The sequence below is a fragment of the Lolium perenne genome, chromosome 2 (genome assembly GCF_019359855.2).
Source record: "Lolium perenne isolate Kyuss_39 chromosome 2, Kyuss_2.0, whole genome shotgun sequence".
Lineage (NCBI taxonomy): Eukaryota > Viridiplantae > Streptophyta > Magnoliopsida > Poales > Poaceae > Lolium > Lolium perenne.
In genome coordinates this window covers 249,420,743-249,426,742 of record NC_067245.2, presented here as the reverse complement: position 1 = coordinate 249,426,742, position 6,000 = coordinate 249,420,743, and the positions used below count along the sequence as shown (strand labels likewise).

Below are 6,000 nucleotides of genomic sequence, written 5' to 3'. Positions count from 1 at the left end.
GTTTACTCAGTGAGATGTCAATTTTTTATGATGTTAATGTATTAAATGAACGGTACTTTTGTATCATGTCGTTGAAAGTTTAATGATTATTTGACACCTAATTGATATTATAGTGTCAAAATTTGATGGAAAAATGATCGGTGAATTGTTATGAATCATTATCTTGATCTTTTCTATGTTAATGATGGCTATTAAATTGGCGAAAGTTTTCACTGGTTGTTATGTCAATTGAGTTTCTCTAGTCAAAATGGACCAACACGAAGTTTTGATTATAGATTTTATTTATGAGCATATGATATATGGTACATGATAATATTCTAACCAACGTTGATTATTGTCATGTCTCATTTTGAAGAAATAAGATTCTTTTCCGTTTTCAGCCCAACGGTGATACGGATTAGAACAATAAATAAACTTGTTGTGATTCTAATCATTGCAAGTTTTACTCATGTTTAATATTTATAATGATGCTCATAAAGATTTTGTCCCTTTTTTTCATCCCAATGAACAAGGGGTTTTGCTATGAGGACAATGACGAATAAAGCATTGTAAGACAACTTGTTTCTTTATATGAACATTTTGTTCTTTGGAATGCAATCATTTTATGTAAGTCTCGCCATGTGGTGAGAGTTTTTGTGTCCTCGGTGCATGTATCTTTTGTAATAATTATGTGTGCTATGACACAATTATGATGTAAGAGAGGTGAGAAATGAGACCTCGTCGAAATTGTGGTAAGTTTACCACATTTCGAAGGGGGAAAGGGAATGTCTCATTTAATATGGGTCATCACACTCATTTTTCTTACGCCAGAATGATATTGTATTAATTCTCCGAGTATGATGGAACCAACGAGAAGTCCTATTTGGAGAGTGAATGAATGAAAATCACATTAATGCTTTGACTCCTTTTCATGTTAATGTGTTATTACTCCCTTATGAACATTGTGAAACACACATGAATGATAAAGTTGCAAGTTTACCATTCTAATGTCGATTATGGTGTAGCATGTGGCTTTTGATTATATTTCTGACCAACGTCGTTTATGATCATTTGCCATGCTTCGCTAAAGTGACGAGTTTGTTGGTACCATATGGTTCAGATTTGTAACTCCGACCAACGTCATTTATGATCATGTGCCACATTTCATGAAGTTCTTTTCCACCTTCTTCCCAATGGTGTTGTGGTTTAGAACTAAACGAAAGTGTTATAAAGTTTGGAGCCATGTTCTCCAAAGTAAATTGATCATCGGAACCTGGAACTTATGAGCATAAATCTTTAGGAGAATTCCATTAGATCTTTGTTCATATGCATCAGGTAGGTTAAGAGTTATGCAATCCCTAATGCAACACTTGTGTTGAGCCTCAACCATTTTCCCGTGATAAATAATGTGTGTGGAAATTCATCTTAGTGGTTTTCTGCCATATAGGATGAATATTATGAGCTTCGATGATGTATGAAACTTACTAGAATTTCCTGAATGAGTTAAATAATGGTAGGCCGTAAATGGCTCTACAAAACCAAATGTGACTCTGAGGAATTCTTAATAGTTTTTAAACAAAGAATGTTACAATATTACCTCAAGACGAGGGGGAGCAAGTTTCACTACTTTATGTAGATTGAATCTTAATGGCTATCTAAGAGTTTTCAATCTTCTAATTATGATGAAGAATTTTGCTAATGCCTCACACTTTGATTGTGTTGAGGTTCACCAAGATATAAATACATGTCCAAAAGGAGTATAAGTTCTATATTATGATGACATACGGAAATAGAGTACGAAAATAAAATATTATGCACTAGTACTCTATCTCGCCTGCTACTAATATTAAGGGCAATAAAGATGGGCATTTCAATGTCCAAGGAACCATTTTAAACTGATCAGATAACGCAGGTTCCTTATGCTTCAGTTGTCAGAAGCAGCTTTGTGTATTCAAGAATGAACATGCCCTACTTACGTTCAGGATAATTGGCAAATACAGTAAGTTCAGAAATGGACCATTGGAAAAGCCGTCAAAAAGTCTTGCGATACATGCAAGACAACAAAGTTACATGCTCATTAATGAGATGTCTGGTGACCTCGACTTTATGGGTTATTCAGACATTGGTTTTGCGAGATGTGTGGATATTAAGGTTTCCACGTCATGCCACATCCTCACCCTCGCATGTGGAGCTATATCGTGGAAAAGCTCCAAAATACATTGATGGCATCAGTAATGATGCAATTAACAATGCAGCATGTTAAGAGGCTATCAGGCAGTATGTCAAAATAGTTTCCCGAAATTAAAGTGGTAGATAACATTTTAACCACTTATTGCATTATGACACGCAGTTTTCTATGCGAGTAACAACAAGTCAAATGGTGATGCCAAGACCATTGACAATATGTTTATGTTGTGAAAGATAGAATCTAGAATCAATATATTGATGAAGTATATAAATATGTTTTATGGATCCATTTACCAAAGGCTTTTCGCCCATATTTATGATTATGTTGCCGGCATGGGTTGCTTGAGAGCCTATTGATTCTGGAAATAAGGACCGTCAAATAAACCAACTCCCATAAAGAAATATGTTTTTCACTTCGAGATAGGATGGTATACTATAAGTACTGAGGTTCAATGGCATGCCATTGATCATTGTAACACCTTACTTTGGTATGTTATTCCTATTGAGAGTGCGCTTATGATGTTTGTTATCCATACGATCTAGGGGGAGAATGTTGGAATAGATCTTCGGTTGTAACAAACCTGGAGAGAAATAAGGGAGACAAAGTCTCCACTTCTCACGTTTTGTGCATTGATCGGGAGCACAAGCCAACGACTTGGTTTTGGTCCCTGACCCTTACCACCACGATATAAAAGGAGGAGGTTAAGTCCCGTTGGGAACACACACACGTACGGGAAAACTCCCAAACCTCAACTACCGATCCTAAAAGGGTGGTCAAGGGGTCAGAAGGCCAACTACCACCGCCGGCCACTCCAAGGCTGTGCCGGCGGCGTCCTCCATCATCGACCCTTTTTGCTGCCCATGATCAACTCCACGAGGTCTACCACAAGCCTGCATCGAGCAGGCGATTATGTCCAATCCAATTACCTGTAAGTGCATCTCCTAAAAATTTCTCTGTATAAACGTCAATTAGGTGCCCTAAGTATGATCAGCACATGTTAATGTTTTCCTAATGACGAACTAAACCTAACACTTACGTACCTTAGTATGGTGTTATAAGCCAAGGCGGCACTGATGGCGACCATGGGCGAGCAATGGCTTCCTCCGCTCAGACGACAACAAGGACCACGACTCGTGGTAAGGTGCCTCCCACTGCCTGCCTGCCTCCCTTCTCTGATGTATCTGTGCTGCCCGTTGCTCGCCTGCAGCTGGATTTGGCGGCGCAATCAGTCTCTAGTGCTAATGGTGCTGGGCTAAGCTCATAAGCCCGTCAAATAATTAACATCCTATTTTGTGGTGCCAAAACTCGTGCTATTTTCTACTAGCTCTAGGTTGCTAGTGGTGTGATGTCTTCTGTCCAGGACATCATAAATTGATTCTTCTTGTCTTGTTCTTCAGTACTTGTCCCACTCGTGCCTCCCCAATGTACTTGGCTTCCTTTTCAAGTTAGCTATTTCAGTTCGAAACTAATTGTTTGCTCCACGTTACGGCAGCGCTTGTAGAATGTAGATGCAAATGAATCTAATTCACGTCTCAAGGATGGCATCCAGCAACTGAAGAACTGCTGGTGAAGTGTCCTAATTTTGGAATGCTGCCTCTTTGGCCGTGAACTATGTATACGCGTATTCAGTCCTTGTTGTAGTAGTAACGCTGGTTTGGGTTCTTCTCGTAATGCTCTCCAGGTTCATGCCAAACAGTATGGCTGCTAGATTTGTTTAGTTGATGTTTTGGCTGCAAATTGTTTGCTAGCAGGCTGGAACGCTGAACTTAATTGGTGTGACACGTTTGCTAGTAGATATGTGCTGTTCCGGTGCTTCCCTGTTCCTTGCTTTGCTTGCAGCTGGATTTCGCGTCCCGATTATTAGTCTCCGCTGTTAATGTCGTTGGCCATGTTCTTGAGTTCTTCCAAGCACACTTATTCCTGCTATTTCTTGGTGTGCCAAAATATTTGTACCTCGATAGGTTGGTGGTCGCTTTTGAATTAGTTGGCTGCAGCTATCTGGTGCTTCGAATCCTGTCCAGAGCATCATACCTATATTCTTCTTGTCTTGGGTCTTTAGTACTACTAGTCCTACCTGTGTCTCCACGATGGATGGGTGTGTTTCCATTTCAAGTTAGTTATTTTGGTTTCAAAGTAGTTGTTTGCTTCCGATTACGACACTGCTTGTAAAATGCAGACACATATGAATCTTGAATTTTATGTCAACTATTTGCTTTTGGCACCCTTAACTTCGTCCATCTCTTACGGTAAATACATAAATGGGAGTGTTCCTGCTGCTGCCTAGGTGTATGCTAAATGAACAATACTGCTAGTTTATCCTCAAGACTTGATTTCATGACTAGTACGTAATCTCTTCTAATCATTCTCTTTGTTTGTTTGTCATCGCAGGATTTTCCTGTTACCACTTGTCTTGAATATGGAGCGTGCTTTATAGCTTAATTGGCAGCAGGTTCAGGAAGACTTCCTCCACTCGGGCGCTGGGTACAAGAACAACTGCAATCGATAGGTGCGTCGCGCTGCCTTTTAACAATAATTGTGCTGTTTTGGCTGCCTATGCAATGCAATCGTTCAAGGTTGCCAAGGTTGTGAATTTAGCTTGACTGCTTATTTGTGTCTATCTGTGTGATGATGAAATGCTGCTTTTTTTATGTGTAGGGCAAACACCCTAGCTACCTTATTATGGTGTTAGAGGCCAAGGCGGCAGTGATGGCGAGGATGGGCGTCCAGTAGCAGCGGCTTCCACTGCTCAGATGATGGTAAGGTGCCTCCCGCTGCTTGCCTGCCTTCTCTGGTCTGGCCTGTCATATGCTAGCTGTAGCGATATGCCAAGGTTCAGGTCTGGCCTGCCATCCAACTAAAAAAATCATTCTGATGGGAGTCGTGTTAGTACAGCCTGACCCCTGCTGGTTTGGTATTCAGATTTGTTTAGCTGATGTTTTGGCTGCAAATTGTTTGCTAGCAGGCTGGAACACTGAACTTAATTTGTGTGAGACGTTTGCTAGTAGATATGTGCTGTTCCGGTGCTGCCCTGTTCCTTGCTTTACTTGCAGCTGGATTTCGCGTCCAGATTATTAGTCTCTGCTGTTAATGTCGTTGGCCATGCTCTTGAGTTCTTCCAAGCACAATTATTCCTGCTATTTTTTGGTGCCAAAATATTTGTGCCTCTCTAGGTTGGTTGTAGCTTTTGAATTAGTTGGCTGCAGCCATCTGGTGCTTTGACTCCTGTCCAGAGCATCATACATATATTCTTCTTGTCTTGGGTCTTTGGTACTACTAGTCTACCCGCTTCTCCACGATGGATAGATGTGGTTCCTCTTCTAGTTAGTTATTTCGGTTTCAAAGTAGTTGTTTGCTTCCGATTAGGAAACTGCTTGTAAAATGCAGACACATATGAATCTTGAACCTTGTGTGTATCTCTGTCAAGTGTTTGCTTTTCGCACCCTAAACTTTGCTCATCTCTACTGGTAAATACATAAATGGGAGTGTTCCTGCTGCTGCTTAGGTGTATGCTAAATGAACAACACTGCTAGTTTATCCTCAGAGTTGATTTCATGACAGTACGGAATCTCTTCTAATCATTCTCTTTGTTTGTTTGCTTGTCATCGCAGAATTTTATTGTTGCCACTTGCCCTGAATATGGAGCGTTCCTGTTACCTGATGAATAATGGGCGGCAGCTTCAGGACGACTTCCTCCACTCGGAGGCTGGGGACAAGAACCACTGCAATGGATAGGTGCGTCTCGTTGCCTTGTAACAATAATTGTGCTATTTTGGGTGAGTTGAATGTGTGTTTGAGTTGCATATCGATGAAAATGGACTAAATTGTTGATGCTC

The 6,000-nt window shown here is 40.5% G+C and overlaps 1 long non-coding RNA gene across 1 annotated transcript; it reads left to right on the top strand.

The window, feature by feature from the left end:
• The first annotated feature begins 3,221 nt into the window (after positions 1-3,221).
• Positions 3,222-5,893, top strand: LOC127335556 (uncharacterized). The gene is made up of 4 exons (XR_007872872.2): positions 3,222-3,303; positions 4,556-4,673; positions 4,823-4,923; positions 5,776-5,893. It is a non-coding gene; the product is annotated as an uncharacterized lncRNA (long non-coding RNA).
• Positions 5,894-6,000: the final 107 nt, after the last annotated feature.